This window comes from Lygodium microphyllum, chromosome 1, assembly GCF_053477565.2.
Source record: "Lygodium microphyllum isolate KBCC chromosome 1, Lygodium_microphyllum_v1.1.10, whole genome shotgun sequence".
Classification (NCBI taxonomy): Eukaryota; Viridiplantae; Streptophyta; class Polypodiopsida; order Schizaeales; family Lygodiaceae; genus Lygodium; species Lygodium microphyllum.
In genome coordinates this window covers 81,773,382-81,794,486 of record NC_141135.1, presented here as the reverse complement: position 1 = coordinate 81,794,486, position 21,105 = coordinate 81,773,382, and positions in this window count along the sequence as shown.

Sequence of the window (21,105 nt, the reverse complement as noted above, 5' to 3'; positions counted from 1 at the left end):
TGTGGTTTGTTTGGGAAATTTTCGTCCCGTCCTATTTTTTTTTCTATTGCGACTTTTCCATGATATCCTTCTTAACTGTGGTTTTGTTTGAGATTTTGTAGGAATTTTTCCTTGGTTGTGTGTGTGTGTGGACATCCTGTGTAGTCTGAATGGCATCGTGTTTCTCTATTCTCCCACTTGTGATCCAGCATGTGCCATTGCCGGTACATGATTGTTCCCTCCTTCTGGAGGCAGATTGTATTCACCGTGCTGATCTTCGTCCTTTTGTGGCCCTGAAGTTTCCACCAGTGGAGAACACGATCTACTACTCCTTCCTGATGTCATACAAGAACCAATATGGCTTGGTTTATAGCCGACACTTTTGCTTATCCACAGCCAACATTAGTGATGCGTTGTGTCTGCCTCTTTTAGCTTCTTTTGTTCCTAGTGGAAACCGATTATTGACAGCTAAAGATATCATTTCCCTTCTTCACAAGGAGACGTCTACCTCTTTGGTGTCTTGCAAGGTTATTACCAGTTCAGGGGTTTCTAATGCTCTTATCACCTCCCCAATATGGAAGCAGCTTTGCCAGTTTCTGCAAGACAAAGGCAAGCTTACATCTAAATGTCTCTCCAAGGAGCTTTTCACTGCTTCTTTTTGGATCCTGGAAGGGGCTAAATTTAATTGGTCAGCCTTCGTGTTAGCCAAGATGGATCAACATTTCCAAAGAGTCAGAAAAGGTCAGGGCAGTAATGTGTCTTATGGTGCTTTCCTTCAAAAGATTATCACTCTTGCCCCTCCTCTGGTGGTGTGACAATGGTTGATCGTGCTCCTCTTCCAAAGCAGCCACCACCTTGTGTTCCATCCCCTCCCCCATTACAGGCAAACTCAGAGGATGAGTCCCCCTCCAAGATTTTTCCATCGAATTAAGCGCCGATGTACTAAAGGGCCACCTAGTCCCTCTACAGTAATATCAGCTACAAATCCTCTAGTTAAGGATACTACTCCTTCTGTTTCTAGCAGTTTCCTTCCTGCGTTCCTCTCATGTCCTAACCTTTTTGTAGCACAGAGGGATGGCCAGCTAGATCAGCAAATTCCCGATTCCTTACAAACATTGATAGATGGACCGTTGCTCTCTCAGATAGTTTCTGGTGTCCAGTCTATGTTGGAGACCTCCCTTACATCCTATCTTCAATCTGTTCACACAGGAGTGTATAGTTCCTTGCAAGACAAGGTGGATTCATTGACCAGCCAGTTGAGTAAAGCCTTGGAGGATTTGGCATCAAAAAAAGCTACCCTGAGTGACATGGACAAGCAGATGACTTAGGCGACTGTTTTGATGGATAACCAGAAAGCCAAAATTCAAAAGCTGGAAGCTAAAGTAGCTACATTAGAAGCTGAGAATATGTTCTTAACGACTGAAAATAATGTAGCTATTGAGGACATGTTAGAGACAGCTCATAAATTGGGTACTTGCGAGGGTGAATTGCAACATTCCCAAGAAATAGTTGAGGCCCAAAAGAAGCTTATTGAGAAGCTTAATTAGAAAGTTGCCACTCTCTCTATTCCTCCTCCAACCGCTGTAGTTTCTTCAATCGTATCTTCTAGAGAGGAGCTTGATCAATCGTAGCATAAAGCTAAGCTGTGTGATGGATTTTCTACTAAAGTAGAATGCCTCCAATAGCACATGAATTGTGTGCAGTAAGATTTTATTCTCTATACTGCCTTGGTGTCACCACCTCCTTCCTTTTGGGTTAAATATCATCAGCACATATTTGCTTTATACATATCCTTAAGCAATGTGGATTTAGAACCTCCAGAGGATGGATGGTCAAATCTCTGGATTGTAGATTTATTAAGAGTTATTTTTTATAGATTCGTGGATCAGCTGGTTTCCCATGAAGTTCAGTTATTATCTTTTATGTATCTTACATGCCATTTGCAAATCCCTGATGAGGAAGATCTAAATGTTTATGTGGGGGATGTGATCTTGCAAGCTCTTATGTAATGCATTTAGTGGAGCTAGCACAGAGTTTGAAGACTTATCATGAGCAGACATCTTGGTGTAAAGGACATGCCTGGAGATTGCTGCTTTGGAACCTCATCGTCTCAATACTGTATTCCATAAATCTGATATCCAGCCTTTACAATCTCAATTATTGAGCTATCTTGTTGATCATCCATTATTTATTGATTCCTTTTTCCAGGATCTTCATTTTCGTAGTTCTTTCTATCCATTAGATCCTACAGATCTTTTGTCTTATTCCCTCATATCTTATCATTTTCCTTTATATATTTCTCTTCTTTCATCTAAACCTAATAACATTCCTCTTTTATCTTTTACCCCTTTTGGGTTGCCTCACATTCCTGTTTTTACCATTTGTCATTTTATTGTTGATCCCGCAATATCTCCTACCTCTTCTAAACTTCTACCTACCATTCATATTCCTTCTATTTTTTTGGCAGATTCCCTTCAAACCTATTTTATGCATTCACCATCTTTTCCACCTTCCTTATCACTTCATTTACCCTCATTCTATGGCTTATCTTATCCTCCATTACAATCTTCTCCTCTTATTCCATTGCCCTCTCATTCTAATTGCATTAACCTTCCTCCCTAGACAATGCTAAATACACTTGGCTATGATCATGATATTCTTTGTTGATGACAATGGACGATGCATGATTCTATGACAAGACCGATGTTTAAATAGCCTTTTATTCTAGGGTCCTAGGATACATCTGTGGCATGTTTGAATTCTTATCTTCATTTTGCTAGAGTACATGTTACTTTCTGAGAATACCATTGTTCGTCTTGTAGCTCACTTTTGTTGGTATCTTACTTTCATGCATCATCAATCTCATTTGAATACTCGAAAGAGTATCCCCCAGTTGATCATAGATCCAAATGTGGATGTAGCTACTGCTCAAATGGATGTCTTTTATTACTTTGCATAAGCCTTCCCCACCAAGTTTATCATCTTACTAGAAAGGATGTGTTGTCTCCAATTCCTCCAAAATGTACCTCAATACTTTGTAGATGAGAACAAAGCCTTGGAACGTCTTAAATTAAGTATGCAATTTAAGAAGAAACATCTTCATCCTGCTTAGCAGAAGAGGGTTTTCATGATTGTATCATCTTTTTTCTTAATGAAAATATTTTCATTTATTCTCCATTTTTGGGAGCGTATGCCATTTAGACTAATTGGTCAAGTGTTAGTGTATATGTATGTATTATTTTTCTCTCAAATGGAGTTGAAAATGAAGATGGGCCTAATTGCAAAGCTGATTGATGGATGGATGGACATAAGAAATTTCTTATATCCTTTACCTATTTGTTTTTTTTGTTGATTTTAAGAAGTATCAATGGATAAAGGGTTTTCCTTTCATTGTATTATTTATCAGAGATACAGGTTATAAGTTGGGGTCGTGGTTGGGTGGTTTATTGAAGATATTGCAGAAGATTGAGTTGAGCTCCTTAATGAACTTGTATTCCCTTTTTCTTAGGTCATGAGGATGCTTCCCTTATTAAGTGTGGGGATATGTTGAATGCAGAAGTGACTAGATTTTTTGTTGTTTTTGAAGGCTGAACGGTTGATTTTTAAAAGATTTTAAGTGATGACTAGTTATTTTGGGAGTGCTTGAAAGTGTTTTGGATGAGATTGATTATATTTTGGAAGCTCGTGATGATTTTTAGTAGAGATATGAGGCTTTGTGATGTTCTCATAGGTTCTGTTGAGGTTTTGATTGATTCTCATAGCTTCTGTTTAGCTTCTATTGTGTTCTGATTTTCTTTTGTATGAAGCATAGATTAATGATTGATGGAAGTTGATATTGTTTGAAATATCATTGAATGGTATTTTAATAGTTTGGAATGGTTTTAGTATGAGTTATTTGGTTTTGATGCTTTCTATTAACCTTCTGTAACCCTTTGTTGAGCTTGTGTAGAGCCTATGTTTGTTCTATTCTGTTCTATAGATCTTCTGTAAGTGTTCTATGGAATGTATGTGTGATTTTGAAAAAGTTTTCTAGCCTTGGAAAGAGGTAAATGTAAGTTCAAAATAGCTCAAGGAAGTGGAAGAAGCAGCTATTCAAGACTCAAGTGAAGACTGGAGTGAAGTGACAGTGGTGAGCTATGAAGAGTCACTGTGGTGGCTCTCGTGACCTTTCATATCAGACACACCTTTTGGAAGGGGCATCCACGACCAAAGAAGGATTATTATGAGTGATTATTGAGTATTGTAGTAAGGAAATGATGTACTATTCATTGAGAGATAAAGAGAGAGTTAGAGATAGCCAATTCTATGCCAAACAATGTATCTATCTATGAGAGATTGTGAGAGAAAACTATGAAGACAATGACCAAGTTTTTGCGATTCACCTCTTCCTGAAGAAGAGCACTCTCAACATCTGCCAATTTTAGAGTAGCACTAGAGGCACATAGGGTAGTGTGGAATACATCCCATGACTCATTCAGAGTCCCAAGCAAGAAAAGAGGAGTTACTTCCTCTCCAAAGGTGATATCCTGCGAAGTCATGTTCTTCAGTATAGCATGGAACTCGCTCAAATACATGAAGATTTCTTGCTAGTGGTGTTCTTTTCCTTGTTGTGGTTCTCTAAAGAATGAAACAAAATCTTGTTGATGTTACAATATAGATTTTCTTACAGTAGAAACCCCTTTTCCTTGGTGTCTCGCTTGGGGCTCTCTCTCTCTCTCTCTCTCTCTCTCTCTCTCTCTCTCTCTCTCTCTCTCTCTCTCTCTCTCTCTCTCTCTCTCAAATAGCAACTCCTCTCTTTCTCCCCCTCTTACACATACACACAGACACTCTCTCTGAATTAGCAACTTTTCGCTTTCTCCCTCTCCTACACACACACACACACACACTCTCTCTCTCTCTCTCTCTCTCTCTCTCTCTCTCTCTCTCTCTCTCTCTCTCTCTCTCTCTCTCACACACACACACACACACACACACACACACACACACACACACACACACACAAATAGCAACTTCTCTCTCTCTCTCTCTCTCTCTCTCTCTCTCTCTCTCTCTCTCTCTCTCTCTCTCTCTCTCTCTCTCTCTCTCTCACACACACACACACACACACACACACACACAAATACCAACTTCTCTCTCTCTCTCTCTCTCTATAAATTAGCAACTTATATCTCTCTCCCCCTCTTAATTTTGCAAGGGTCCTCCATCTATTTTTCATAACCCTCTTATTTTTGCAAGGGTTAAGGGTTTACATGAGGTTCATTGTATTAGACACTTTTAGCTGTTAACATCAGGATGAAAAGAATATCACATTGTTACTCCCACATCATGTATATATACATTCGCATACCTCTCACTTTTATGTGTATGATTTGATATTATATCATGATATATCACTTCCATTGTGCATACATAAGCGAAACTCCATTGCACATGTTTTCACTACTTTCAATTTAGCATTATTGTGTGGACTTACTACAAGAGGATAGGGTATTAAACAGTTTGTTACACTCACTACAATAACATGTGATATCGACTGTTTTTCACTTTGTTCGAATAGTTAATATCGAGACAACAATATTACCTCATTGTTACTCAATCCACTGTGCACATGTACATTCACATACATGCATGTTTCTACACTCCACCCTTCCCTAAATATTTTTCACGTGCTTTATTTACACATCTTGTAGTATTGCAATTGAGCGAATGCCTATACACAATCTCCTTCACTTGCACATTCATCTCTCTTTCTCCTTTTCCCTCTCATCCTCATTTCATTGTGCTTGTAAATAAACACAATCTAATAATTCTGAAAGAACATATTCATCATGTACATCAAATATCAATTGAGTTCCATTGTTGGGGGGTGGAATTGGTGATCCCTATCAAAGTCTAGGACTGAACCACGGAAGCACACTAACTTAGTCAAGTTGGGAAGCATGTGCTCTAGAAAGGATAGTATCCATAGGGTTTCCCTCAAATGGGGGTGGGCCTATAAAGGCATTGGGTGGGTTCATCTATATCTTCTCCATGCTATCATCCACAAATAATGTTGTTGTTGGGTTGAAGTGCAACTAATCAATGTCATCAAAACATATAATGAAAAGGGACCTTGTGTAACTCCTTCTAGCAGAAGTTGTTGTGGGAGTTGCTCTGCACTTGCCGTGTCCATATTGAAATACAAAGGTTGGTGCTTGCTTTGACGACTTCACACATTCACTTCTAACCAATTGGAGTAGCTCACTTAAGTTGTCTTCCTTCATGGAGCTCTAGATGGCAATATCAAACAATGTAGATATTTCCTTCAAAAACCTTACGAGCCTTGGCCGCCCGCAAGTACCAAATACGACAGTTTGTGACATCCTTGAACAAATATACATGTCTTTCCAACAGGTACCTATTAGTTGCAGGTGTTCCCTGGATACCTACAGGTGCCTTATATCCCTTCATAGATCTATTAATTGCTTTGGGGGTCTACAAATAATACAGGACTCATTTCAAGGTGAAATAGGGCTTCTACATGGTGTTAACACCTACCTACTTCTACAGCTTTACTAGCAATGATCCCTTATGCTTTGGCCGCCTATGTAGAAGCACCCCATTCATATCAAACATGATTAATTTTTGGGTTGTGGGAGGTACCTATATGTGCACACGTGGAAGGGTGAGCACCCATGTATTGGTATGATGAAAAAGAACACTACATTACAGTCAGATATTGTACAAGTTTATGTAAACATGTTACCTTTGCTCTTAGATATTTTCCATCTTCAATAAAGTGATACAAACATGCAATCTGTCTATTGGAATTTAGCACCACCGATGCAAAGTCACCACATCCTACATTGCAATCTAAACTGGTGTCCCCTTCTTTTATGTTTTTTTTTGCAAGAACGAGCTCCAAAAAGCCCTGCCATGTTGCTTGCCACCTACAGTATTTGGTAGTCATATAATGGATTAGGAATCTACTAATGTTTACAAAACATCTCTACAGTAGTTTAACAACATTGGATCTCATATTGACCTCTCAATGGGGATCCTGATGTATCCTCGCACCCACTCATTTGCAGTAATGTCGTCTTTTGTGAACTCCAGAGGGATGATTCCATTGTAAGTGATATTTGAATGCATGTACGCTAGAATATATATCACATGTACCTATATTTAAAGCTTGAAATACTAATTTTAGTAATTGCACTCACTAAATGGATCCAACAAGTGTGATACATAAATAGTATCTAGCATGACCATATCATGACTTTAAAACTGTCACCTCTCTACCTTCAATGACATAGACAGGTGTCTCGCAATGAACAACATGTGCCATTGGTAAGGCTCAACACTTCTGCCCTAACTCCATTCATCGGTGTCCATCCTCCACAACCTACTCGACAAGCTCTACCATGGAGTGTGTTGTGGCAAGGAAAAGTAACATCCTTGTGTCCTTGAGAACATGATCAGCCAGATACATGGCATCGACTAACTCTACCTCAATATGGAAATTTCATGATGGAATTCCATCCCCCAATCCATGCACGACACTATCTTTAGGGAGACAAACCACCATGATATCGCATGATGTGTTTGTGGTTTCTTCGTCAATCTCAACCATCTTGTGTTGGTTGACCTCTTCCAATGCCTCTACCAATTGAGAGAATGCCTCACTTGGCTGATCATTTCACAATGCATCTCCTGTCTCGAATGGGTCACACAAAACAATAAGCCACTCCACCTTCGCCATCATAGCAGCATGGGAGACAACGACTTGCAAGGGGTCTTCCATGGGGCTTTCAATGTTGTAGACCTTTGCACGTTGACTCCTCGATTAGTAACATATTCTTCTTACTAAATGTTAACAATAGATAATATTCTTCTTACACATTTTTTTATTTGTGTGCCATTGTAGTTTTGTGGGAGACAATGTCTTGCAAGGGGACTTCCACGTGACTTTCAATATGGCCCTTTGCACGATAAATTCATAATTAGCAACATATTCTTAATTCAAAATGTTATTGTAGATAGTATTCTTGAGACACGTTAGTTCACCAATGTCTGTGGCTGGCACATCCTCCCGTATTATAGGTTGATAATCAAAAATTGTATCCCCCTTTGCAAAAATACAAACCATTCTTATTGACATTGTATTGTGGAAAAAAAAACCCACGAGTTATGCTTATTTACTGGTAGCTGCCACGTCCCCTAGCACATCTAGTCCATGTTCTTACATTATTTCCTTCCCTACACAGGGACACGCATCACTATTAACATCATATAATGATAGAATGTTTTAAAGCTATGATATCATCCAATCATGGTATGTGTGGAATTCACGAGCATTGTTTCTTTACCTCTCTGCACATGAGCCACGTCCGATGTGACCTCAAATCCAAGACACTCAGTTCTTCCACCCTCTGCACGGTAAAAAATATTCTTGTTGTTACTTTGGTAATGAACAAGAATTAGGTGTCTTCACATCATGAGTTTTGTGCAAAAGCAAGCTTACCATCTTGGTGCTCTATAGTACATGTGTCAATTCGATGTGATGCCTCACTGCTTCTTGTCATTATCATGCATCTCTCTATAGCAGTGTGTAAGGTAACACTTTCCACCGCAAGATCTAGAAGAACTTGTTGTATCCTTCTATCCATGCCAATGTCACGGGGACCTCCTCAGTGATACCTTCCATTGCAATTTTCTCTTCAATTATATCAATCAAGGGGCCTACATGGTTTGGTGGTTACAATTCATCTTGCAGTATTATAGCCAAGACATCTTGCACCATTGTAGCTTTGTGGGAGATGATGTACAAAAGCCTTCATGCTGCCAACTTCATTGACTTCTATGACTCTATATCTTCATCTAGCTTGAAATCATGGAAGATAGTGGGAAACATGTGTGACAATAGCCTATCATCCTACTCTAGATCATGGAGGAAAGTCAGAGTCCTCGAGAGACTCGTCCAGTCATTGCTCTCTTTCCTGCAAACAATGATCCGAAATAAGGTAAGAGGGGGAGATAGAGCAGCCATAACAAAAATCAAGAGAGGGGATGTTTACCGTCTATTCCATTGGTCATTGCACAATTGTGTTTTCCTCGACATCAATCTCAGTATTGCCTTTGCCACGGGCCTTCACACCTCTCTGATGCACGATGGTGATAAGAACTCCCACTCGTCCAGGGAGCAAGCTCGATGAGGGGAATGTTTGTTGGATTAAAACTTCTACAATCCTTTCATCGCCCTCGAAAAGAGTGACACGATCTTGTCTTTTGAAATATGGTTTGGCCATGATAGAGGGGATATATATATATATATATATATATATATATATATATATATATATATATATATATATATATATATATATATATAGAGAGAGAGAGAGAGAGAGAGAGAGAGAGACAGACAGAGAGAGCAAGAGAGGGGGAGAGAGAGGGGGGAGGAAAGAGGAGAGAGAGAGGGAGGGAGGAATGTGGGGATAGATTAAGAGAGAGAGGGGGGAGGGAGGGAGAGAGAGAGAGAGGGGGGAGGAAAGAGGAGAGAGAGAGGGAGGAAGGTGGGGATAGATTAAGAGAGAGAGAGAGGGAGGGAGGGAGAGTGAGTGAGAGGGGGAGAGAGAGAGGGAAAAAGCCTAGGATAGAAAGGTGAGATAGAGTATGTGTGATTGTGTGTGAGAGAAAGGTGTGGATAGAGAGAGAGAGAGAGAGAATTATGCCGAGGGTAGGGGACAGAAAATACAAACTTGAATTGCAAGGGGAGGGGGATCCTTTTAAAGACAAAGGAGAGAGAGTGAGGGAGGGATAGAGAGAGAGTCACATACCGAGAGTCGTGGGAATGATTCGCAATGTGAAAAGAGGGGATGGGTCCTTTTATAGTAGGTGAAGGAGAGAGAAATTAGGGGGAGAGAAAGAAAGAGTGATGAGAGAGGGGGAAGAGAGAGAGCATGCGATATGTGTAATTTTTTCTCACCAGGAAGGGGTGGCCGATAGCCTAGTATCGAACTTTTTTTTTTGAAGACCCATTCTTGCGAGAGTAAATTTTGGCCCAACTAGATTTGTGGTTTTTTTTTCGCCTAATAAGGGGCTGCTAGCAACCCCTTCTCGATGAGAAAACAAACCATAGTTCCGAGAATAGACAGCATAGGGAGAAGAGAGAGCAACAGAGTATAGGTTTTTTTTTGCTTGAGAAGGGGTTGCCAGTGACCCCTTCTTGTCCAAAAAAAAATCCACAAGTCCAAGAATAGAGAGCATGGGGAAAGAGAGAGTAACAGAGTGATGAGAGAGGGAGAGCATGCAATATTTTTTTCATCCAGGGATTGCCCGCGACACCTTCTTGGCGAGAAAAAATACTGCATTTTACATGTTCTTTCTCTCTCTCTCGTCCCTGTCCTATCACTCTGTTACTTTCTCTTCCCCCCATGCATTCTTGGACATGTGGGTTTTTTTTTCTGCCGAGATGGGGTCATCAATAGCCCCTTCTTAGGCGAACAAAAAACTCACACTCTTTTGCTCTCTCTTCTTCCTATGTTGTCTATTCTTGGAACTGTGGTTTGTTTTTTCGCCGAAAAGGGGTCGTCGGCAGCCACTTATTGGGTGAAAAAAAACCCACAAATCCAGTTGGGCGAAAAGTTACTCTCACAAGGAATGGGTCGCCAGAAAAAAAATTTGTTTGATAAGTTTTGGCAAGAAAAAACTACACATATCACATGTTCTCTCTCTTCCCTCCCTCTCTCATCACCCTTTTTCTCTCTCTCCCCATTTTCTCAACTAATTAACTAATATTTACTTAACTTTATGAGAGAAAGAGTGAGATATAAATTTCAATAATAAACTAATTAAGTAATCAAATAATTAACTACTTGAATAAAAATTAGTTACTAAAATGAAGTTTTAATTAATACTTAATAGTTAATAATTATTAGTTACTAGTTACCCTTTAATTATTGGTTATTAATTATCGATTACTAGTTTTAATTATGAACTAATGATTAACTATTTATTAATTATAAACTACTAATTATGAACAAAGTACTAGTCATTATTAATTATTAACAACTTTTAAACTAATTATGAACTGACAAATTAATTAAAATTTACTAATTATTAACTATTTTTAAAATAAGTATAAACTATTTTTAACAAATTATTAACAAAAATTATAAGCAACTATTAACCGACTAATCAAATCAATTAACTAGCTAATTGAGTTTTCTCAACTCACAAAAATACTAATAAGTACCAAAATTAATTATCTAATTAAATTAATTAACCAAAATATTAATTATTACTATAATTTTGACTAATTAAATTATTAGTAAACTAATTAGCTTTCTAATTACTAACTAACAAATAAAATTAATTAACTAACAAGAATTTTCCTTTTTCAAGGGGAAGGGATCGAAAATTTTTTCTGGACACTCGGAACGAGGACCAAAAGGTGTGTTAGTTGTTTTTTTTTTGTTTGGTCTAATTGCTAGTTTTTTTTTTTTTTTTGTGGAGGGGGGCAAATAGTTCTCTTTGTTTTCTTATTGTTTTTTTTTGGGGGGGGGGGGGGGGGGGGGGGAGCAAAGGGCAAATGGCAAATGGCAAAGGGTTTCATCCTGGAAGGGGGTGCCCGTCCCCCTTGTCAAACTCCCCCAAACGTACCGTTGTGCAATGCCCTCCTACCCACATCGTCCATGTCAGAGACCGCCAACCCGCATCCATCAAACAGCCCGCCCACCTCCGTTAGACCTGTCCGCGCACACACGTGCTCTCTCTCTCTCTCTCTCTCCACACACACACACACATACATTAAAAAAAGCAAAAAACACTTTCCCTTTTCCTAAATTAAGTCATTAATCAACTAACTAATTAATTAAATTACTAATCAATCTTACCAATTAAGTAAGTAACTAATAAAAATTAAGTAATCTTTAAATTGACTATTTAATTAACAACTTGTTAACTTTAATTATTTAATAAGTAATTAATTAAGTAACCAATTAATTAGTAACCAGTTAATAATTAATCAACTAATGAAAAACAAATTAACTAATTAAGTCATTACTTAACCAATTAAATAATTAATAATTGATTAACCAATAAATTTTTTATTAGTTAATTAGTTAAAAGTAATTAGTAAGTGCTTAAAATTAATTGCTATTTAGTTAAATAACTAATCATTTAAAATTGATAATTAATGAATAATTAATTGATTTAGTAACTATTAAGTCAATTAATTAGCCAATAAAATAACCTATTAACTAATTAATTAACTTGTTAATCAATCTATTAATTAATTAAGTAACTAATAAAAATTAAGTATTAACTTTTTTAAATTATATAGTGAATTAATAAGTTTTTAAATTTAATTATTTAATAATTCATTAACTATATAAAAACCAAGTAACTACTTAACCAATTAAGAAATTAATAATTAATTAACTAATAAAATTATTTATTAGTTAATTGGCTAAAATTAATAACTGTGTAATTAAAATTAATTGCTATTTAGCTAAATAACTAATTACTTGAAATTAATAGCTAATAAAGAACTAATTAGTTTAATAATTATTGAGTCAATTAATTAACCAACAAAATTATATAGTGGTTGATTAGTTACAATTATTAACTAGTTATTTAAGATTAATAACTAAAAACTAAAACCAATTAGTAATAACCAATTAGTTACTTGAAATTAATTAAAAAATAGCTAAAATATAATAATTAATAATCTATATTTATTTATGAGTTATAAATTACTTAAATTAAAATCAATTAAAATAACCCAAGGGAGGGGGCAAATAGTTCTCCGTTTTTATCTCACTAGTTGAAATTATTAACTAATTACTTAAAATTAATAAGTAATAACTAAAAACCAATTAGTAATAACCAATAACTAGTTACTTGAAATTAATAGCAAATTAGTTAAAATATAATAACTAATAATTAATAATCAATTATTTATTTATTAGTTATAAATTACTTAAATTAAAATCAAATAAAATAACTCGAGGGAGGGGAAAAATAATTTATTTTTATTTATTTATTAGTCACTCACTCACTCTTCGTGTTTATCTCCCTCTCTCTCTCTCACTCTCTCTCATGCATGCAATCAATCCACATTGTATAATAATGCCTCACATCAGATTATGGCACATGTTGTAACAAACACTTCTCTCCATAAATACGTCTCTCTCTCTCTCTCTCTCTCTCTCTCTCTCTCTCTCTCTCTCTCTCTCTCCAAACACTTTATATATCTAGCACTCGCACACACACACACACACACACACACACACACACTCTCTCTCTCTCTCTCTCTCTCTCTCTCTCTCTCTCTCTCTCTCTCTCTCTCTCTCTCTCTCTCTCTCTCTCTCACCAAACACTTTATATATCTAGCACTCACACACACACACACACACACTCTCTCTCTCTCTCTCTCTCACCAAACACTTTATATATCTAGCACTCACACACACACACACACACACACACACTCTCTCTCTCTCTCTCTCTCTCTCTCTCTCTCTCTCTCACCAAACACTTTATATATCTAGCACTCGCACACGCGCACACACACACACACACACACACTCTCTCTCTCTCTCTCTCTCTCTCTCTCTCTCTCTCTCTCTCTCTCTCTCTCTCTCTCTCTCATACACATGCTTTATATATCCACCTCTCTCTCTCCCTCTTGTATATGACATACACCCCCACACTAAGTCTTTCAATGAAATGCATATCCGACATGCGTATTCGTACATGTCTAAAAAGCTTTGGAAATGGATCCAACATCAAGTGCTACACCAAATACCAAGGTTCGCATATGTATCCTCCCTCTCTGCCAAACCTATTATGCACTACACAAGTAGTAGGTTCCTAATGTTGAAGAAGGAAGACATTTGCAATGGCAATGGCTACTGTGTTCTTGCTATCACCCATGCAAATGGCCGAATACAAAGCACACCGATTCATTGTAACAACGACCATGAGGCAGTCCAGATATATGTTCTAGATACCTTGGTCTCACAAGACTATCTTGTCAAACAAGCAAATGTGCCTACATTGCAGTCTTCCCCCACGATAGACCTCACCTAGAGCCCTTACAACGTTGAGAAAACAACAATCACTATGGAAACCTCACCACCCCCTAGACATTGAGAAAAACAAAACCATTCCTATCACACTTGATGTGAAAGAGGAGGGGATGCGACAATCCTCTTATGTTGTAAGTGTGGCTAAGTACATAATGTCTTCGGGGGGCTGACACCAAGTATTACGTCATTTGCTTCAAAATAGGAGCGCTATAGAGAGAGTACATAATGCCTTCGGGGGGCTAACACCAAGTATTACGTCATTTGCTTCAGAATAGGAGCACTATAGAGAGAGTGGAGGAGATCCCAATTTTGTGTGATGGCAATTTGGCGTACGAGCTTCCAGTAGTAGCAGACAATATGCGTCCAATGGAGGGGAGGGTATGGAGCAAAAGTACGATGGCCATTGCTCGACAAAGCTCGCGTCAACATTGATGGCATTCCCCGGTACTTTTTGCCAAAGCAAATGTATCAGAGAACTAGAGTGCCCCAATAGAAATTGTACTGGCAGGTCGATTTTTGACTCCCCAAACAAGGTGGCATGGACATGTACAAGATTCTTCATTCGCTCCACTATCATTAAAATGATTGCAAAGTTGCATGACATGGTTCTACTACCCTATTGCAAGTAAATCATACTAATCAAGTCCCAATACATGCCATGTAGATAAACTCAATACCAACATACCAATTGTCAAAATGTCATCTAACGGTCTTGGAAGCCTTGGATGCTTCTATTGTAAGAAACCCCCCATCCTACTCTCCACATGTGAGTGTGTAGTGTATTATGTGATGTTAGCAAGGCCAATGCCAAGACTATTCATCCATCAAGGCACACATAACCATGAGGTGCAAAGAGGCACATGCAGAGCTAATGTCAAAGAGGTGAGAAAGGCTATAGAGGAAATGGTAAGAAACTTTAGTGCAGTTCGACCTCGACACCTGCAAATGACTGTGGCTAGAATGCTAGTGATAAGTGCCTTGGTTCGTGAGCAAGGTGTCCCCATGTCTAACACTAAACTCTCGACGATGCTCGAGGAAATCCAACCACTCATTCAAAGGAATAGGTAACATATTATTCCATTCACAACACATTCCAAAATATCATTAAAAAGTCATGCATATGAAGATCAATATTATGTGCATGCAGGTTCAAATACATGGTCTGTGCAACACGTGCTAAGAGTGATCAAGGAATGGAATCTCGTCTTCTAAAGTTAAAGCAATTCAAAATATCAACAACTTGGCCAGCCTCAGGGGTTTAACTTAGTGAATCGTATGCAAAGGAATGGCACTAGGAACCTACACGATAGTTAGATATGCTTTGACCACGTGCATCGCATTAATAATTGGACCACCATGGCAACACATGTGTATGACCCAAGGTAGTTTCTCTTACATGATTCTACCGTCACAACATGAACTTAAGTAACATAGTTCTCCTTACTCTTCCATTCATGTCGTGTTTCTGTAGTTTACAAGAGTTGATGACACTGGCAATATGTGAGATGAAGGAAGAGGATATAGATGCACAAGCCCTTTTTTGGACAAAGATGAATGAAGTGATGGAGAAGTGTGGACACCCTGTTCAAAGAGTAGAGAAGGAGAAAGGGAAAAACTCCATATCCCTGAGCCTTCAGGCTCCCAAGCTCATTTCTTCATATTCCACACACTCTATACTGAAAAGCACACACCCTACAAGATAAAGTGACCTAGTGTAAGTGTAGACTAGACACTGACTAACTCTAGTCAGGTCACTAACTGACTACTAACCCAACTTATTTAATGTAGTCACATGTAGACAGCTGTACACACTAGCTGTCATAGATGTCGGTCTTAGATGAAGACACAGTGACGGTGAGCTTGATTTCTAACACACCCAAGCCTTGATTTTTGAGGATTCATGGCAAACAAGGCAACTATACCTTCTCGTGCTGTATTTTTGTCCATGTGGTGGAGGACATTGCTCATATGCCAAGCACGAACCTAGCAGAGCCAATGCGTGCAAGTTGGTTGACAGGGGAGGAATTCAAGGGATCTATCAACTTGTATGATGCATGTGGCAGTGATTTGACTAATGCTCTACTATAGAGCACAAAATGACATGAATTCATTGGTGGAAAGTTCCATGGTGCGGGACCTAGTGCAGAGAAGCTTTTGAGTCAACTACAACAAGGAATTAGCCCCACACCTCGAGCAATGGCAAGGATGGTTGAGGATGTGGCAGGAGGAACTGAATTGCATGAACATCCCTTTTAGAGGGGACAATGTGATTGTAGCAAGAAAATGCAAGGTTGATGGGAAAGTGGGGTCCGAGGAAGCTAATGCCTCTCACAAGCTTGAGTATCTGACAGAAAACATACCTAGAAGAAAGGGTACAAGAAAGCTAAACTTTGAGGACCCTTTGCCTTCCGACCAATCAAGTGTAGTATCACCAAATGGTTTGGAGGAAATGGTGGTGGAGACAGTCCTTCATGACACCGTTTGGACTATAAGAAGGATTCCAACTCGCAGTCGTGTACAATGTCAAGGATGATTGGGAGCTAGACAGGGAAAATGCAAAAAACCTATCAAAAATACGTCACATGGGGTGCCTGCATCTTCATTTTGGGGCATCATGGAGTGGTCTAGCTCAAGAGGAGAAGCTAGCAATCAACATGGAATGCAGCACCAATTCATGTGGTTTTCTAATGATAGTGTGAACCATACATGAAACATTTGTTCTTCCATTCATCACACACCGCCCAAGGTTCCACAAGTATGGCCAATGGCACAAGACACAAATTTGACCGTAGAAGAAATCCACATGTTGGAGAGTGGTGGGTTTGTTTTACAAAAGGCGGCACAAGAGGTGGATGTTAATGAGGGCTCATGTAGATATCAAAGAGGTGTTTCACAGGTTGCAAGGAAAAGGATAGACTCAACATTGGCTCTACAACAGTGAAGGGCCACACAGTGGTGAAGCCATTGAAACATGAGATTTTCAAACTAGATACACCTAACTCAAGTGTCATGCAAGAGTGTTATAATGTATACATCGCAAAGAATCCAACGTGTAATTTTTGGGATTTCATGGACCATGCCGCAAAAGGAAAAACGTATTTGGCATGCAAGCACCTATACTATGTGTACCTCTGAGTGTTTGGGATGGATGCAAATGCCAACATATTTATACACCAATCCACACTCAATGAAGAAAACTTGCACATTGTATTTGGAAGAAGCAGAACTTTTCCAACGCCACCTATACTGTGACCAGCAATGCAATGCCAACACTACCTCGTAGCACAACCGCATTTTATTTTACCGAGAAAGTACTATTATACAATCCAGTTGGATGGCTTGTGTCAAAATTTTGACAAGCCTTTGGTAACCTTGTCTCTCTTAATTTGACAAGTAAAAGCACCTTTTCCAGAGTTAACACAATATAAATGTACATTTGGATTGCTTGTATGAATTGTCTTGTATCATATTTATTGGGGAGAGGTAGGGAAGGGAGAGAGGGGGGAGGGGAGGGAGCTATCAACCCATTGCAATCAAAGTTCTAAAAACATCAAGTGGTCACCCCAAGCGTTCACATTAAGAGAGAGAGAGAGAGAGAGAGAGAGAGATGTATCTAGGAAGAGAAGTGTTTGTTACAACACGTGACATAATCCGATGTGAGGCATTATTATACAATGTGGACCGATCGCATGCATGAGAGAGAGAAAGTGAGAGAGAGAGAGAGAGGGAGATAAACATGGAGAGTGAGTGAGTGACTACGATATGTGTGTGTGTGTGTGTGTGTGTGTGTGTGTGAGGGAGAGAGAGAGAGAATGTAGAGTGAGAGGGAGAAATTGCATGTGCAACCCCAAACTAAGAGAGAGTAAAGACATGGAGTAATTTGTGTGTGTGTGTGTGAGAGAGGGGTGGGCCATGGTGTTCCATTCTTTTGGGGTGATTGCATGAATGAATCCACGTTACATGCTAGAGAGAGAGAAATTATTTACAGGATATGGAGTGCTATTTGATCAAGTTGCTAGAAAGAGAAAAAGAGAATATACACGTAGAGAGAGAAACTGAGAAACTGAGAGAGAGAGAGAGAGAGAGAGAGAGGTACATAGAGTGAAGGCAGTGGTGGCAATCGTGGAGGTGGTGGGGATAATGGTAGTGGTGGTGGAGGTGGCGGCAGAGATGGTAATAGTGGTGGTGGAGCTAGCCATGGTGGTGGTGGTGGTAGCAACGATGGCGGCGATGGTGGTAGAGGAAGCTATGGTAGTGGTGGTGGTGGAGGTCAAAAAAATCTAGGGATGGAATAAATGGACTATGTGGAACAAGAAATGGAGGTTGCCTAGAAAAGCTCGCTTCTTGCCCTTCCCCATTCTTTATGTGGATGACGTGCTGATTGGCTGCGAAGTCAATTATGGATGCGAATGCTTTAAAGAAAAGGTTGCATGCGACATTTGACATAAAGGACTTGGGGAATGCTAGTCGCGTTCTTAGTATGTGCATTATGCGAGATCAAGACAAAAATATATGATATTTATCTTAAAAAGGAATACATTGGGAAGGTATTGGAGCATTTCATTATGGAGAGGGGAAAGTCTATCAGTGTTCCATTGACTCCATATTTGAAACTTAGCCAAGATGACAACCCCAAGTCAGATGAGGAGAAAGCTAAAGTGGCCAAGGTTCCTTATGCATCTGTAGTTGTTAGATTGGTGTTTGCCATGGTTGCTACACATTTAGAGTCTAGATATTGCCTATGTAGTGGGAGTGGTTAATAGGTATATGGAAAACCTAGGCAAGAAGTATTGGAAGGTAGTAAAGAGTATCATGAGATACTTGAGTGGTACTAGGTCTATATATATATGCTTTGGAAGGAAGAATGCATCTATTCTTGGATATGTAGATGCTAATTTTGCAGGGAATGTAGACTCTAGGAGGTGTACTACATGTTTTGTATTTACTTTCATAAGCGGTGCAGTCCCTTGGATCTCTCAATTGTAATCATGTATGGATTTATCTACTACTAAGGTAGAGTATATTGCATCCATTGAGGCCTACAAGGAAGCTATATGGCTTACTCATCTTAGTGAGAGACTTGGGCATTGTAGGAGAGATACCTACATTGCACTATGATAGTCAGAGTGCGATTTAGTTGGCATCAAACCCTATCTTTAATGCAAAGATAAAGTACAGTGAGGTGAAGTGTCACCTATTAGAGGGAGGTGCTTAAGGACAAGGGTATTGAGCTTATCAAGATCGATACATATGATAACTCTATAGATCTTCTCATAAAGAGTTTAATTTTTGAGCACTTTGCACACTCTAGAGTGTTTATGGGAATTGGATAGTATCTTCACTTTCTTCTTATACTCCCATAAAGTCACATTGGCCTTTAAGAGGGAAGTTGTTGGGGTAAAGGCCGATGGCCAATAGCCGAGGGTAGGCACCCCTTGTCTATGTAGACATTATACAAACATATATAAGTGAAGATAACAAAGAATAAGGGTACCATTCATCTTGTATCCACATAACTCTCTTGTGTTTTTCTCTCTCTCAATCCTCTTGCACTCCACAGCTTCTACCTCGCATGCTACCATTGTTTTTCTCTCAGTATTAAGAAGGAGATTGAAGACACAAAGGATGGCCTATATAGAGAATTTGACATAAATGACATTGGATAGTTGAAATATTTCCTAGATATTGAAGTCATAGACACACTACATGGTATTTGGCTTTTAGAAAGATAACATGCATTGAAATGCTAGAGAAGGATAGAATGACAAGATGCGAGCCAATGGATACACCTTTGGATCAAAATGTGAAGATGGTAAATATGGTCATTACATTGAAAATGTTACCATATATTAGAAAGATGGTTGGAAGTCTTATCTATTTGACCATAATAAGGCTTGACTTGAGTTATGTAGCTGCAATGATAAGTTAGTTTATGAAGAAGCCATGAAAGACACATCTTGATGCAATAAGAAGGGTTTGGAGATGTGTGAAGAATACTTTGGGATTTGGATTGTTCTACAAGAAAGCACCAAAACTACATTATTTGGATACATAAATGCAAACTATGCTAAAAATGTCATGGACAAGGGATCTACAAGTGTATGCTTTCTCTTTTGGTTCATCCATGTTTAATTGGTGTAGTAAGAAGTCTACTATCGCATTATCTAGTATGGAGGCAAAATATTGTGGTATAGCACTTGCTGCATGTGAGTGGACATGGTTGAGACTATTATTATGTGATTTGGACATAGAGATTGATGGAGGTGTGATACTATACTATGATAACGTTAGTAGCATCATGCTTGCTAAAAACCCAATCTACCATGCAAAGGCAAAACACATAGAAGTTCACCTCCACTTCATTAAAGAGAAGGTATTGAATGGCTAAACAAACTTAGTAAAACAAAGTGACTAAGTTGTGGACATACCTTACCAAGGCATTGAATTAAGATAAGTATAATTACTTTAGAAGTACACTTGGAGTTCTATGGGGTGCAAGCTCATTTTTAGCTTGAGGGGGAGTATTGAGAAATGAGCATTAGCCTAAGTCTATAAGTATGTATGAGAATAAGAAAAGATAAAGTGTATGGGTAAAGTGGCTAAAAAATAAAATTCAACATGAGAGATACTATTTACTTTTGTATCTCTACCTGTGTATGAGAGAAGAAGGAGAAATTTGAGAATGAAGGATAATAATAAGAAGACTATTGAGCCTCTATCTTGCCCAACTATCTTCCATTGTGCTTAATCTATCAAGCCATTAATCATTTTCACTTTCTATCATCTGAAAAGGTTAGCCAACTTGACCAATAAGCCATATTATTAATATTTTCTAGTTGGTCCACAAGTATGTCAAGAATAGTGCCTTTACCACACCAGATCAAGAGCTGAACCCCTACTACTAGACTACTAGCCCCCCCTAAGGCCACCTAGCCAAGGTCTATCTCCATGATCCTTGGGAAATGAAATAAGAGTCCTCAATAACTACCGTACCTCTTACAACTTCATGCAATGTGCCTCAAGTTGCCACTAGCTTACCACATCTATCTAA